This window comes from Dama dama, chromosome 4 (assembly GCF_033118175.1).
Source record: "Dama dama isolate Ldn47 chromosome 4, ASM3311817v1, whole genome shotgun sequence".
Taxonomy (NCBI): domain Eukaryota; kingdom Metazoa; phylum Chordata; class Mammalia; order Artiodactyla; family Cervidae; genus Dama; species Dama dama.
The window spans coordinates 10,479,069-10,479,759 of NC_083684.1; the positions used below are offsets into that span (position 1 = coordinate 10,479,069).

At 41.0% G+C, this 691-nt stretch overlaps 1 non-coding gene across 1 annotated transcript; it reads right to left on the reverse strand.

Annotated features, from left to right (window-relative positions):
- Positions 1-346: 346 nt before the first annotated feature.
- On the reverse strand, positions 347-457 carry LOC133055280 (U6 spliceosomal RNA). Its single transcript, XR_009692579.1, has one exon. It is a non-coding gene; the product is annotated as a U6 spliceosomal RNA (small nuclear RNA).
- Positions 458-691: the final 234 nt, after the last annotated feature.

Genomic DNA, 691 nt, shown 5'->3' on the forward strand with positions numbered 1-691 from the left:
CCCAGTGCACCAGCCCCGAGCACTTGTCTCATGCATCCAACCTGGACTGGCGATCTGTTTCACACTTGATAATATACATGTTTTGATGCTGTTCTCTCAGATCATCCCACCCTCGCCTTCTCCCATAGAGTCCAAAAAAGTCTGTTCTATACATCTGTGTCTCTTTTTCTGTCTTGCATATAGGGTTATCATTACCATCTTTTTAAATTCCATATATATGCATTACTATACTGTATTGGTCTTTATCTTTCTGGCTTACTTCACTCTGTATAATGGGCTCCAGTTTCATCCATCTCATTAGAACTGATTCAAATGAATTCTTTTTTTTTTTTTTATTTAAAAAAATATATATATGGAACGCTTCACGAATTTGCGTGTCATCCTTGTGCAGGGGCCATGCTAATCTTCTCTGTATCGTTCCAATTTTAGTATATGTGCTTCCATGGGGTATATGTACCACAGCTTCCTTATCCATTCGTCTGCTGATGGGCATCTAGGTTGCTTCCATGTCCTGGCTATTATAAACAGCACTGCGATGAACATTGGGGTGCACGTGTCTCTTTCAGATCTGGTTTCCTCAGTGTGTATGCCCAGGAGTGGGATTGCTGGGTCATATGGCAGTTCTATTTCCAGTTTTTAAGAAATCTCCACACTGTTCTCCATAGTGGCTGTACTAGTTTGCATTCCCATC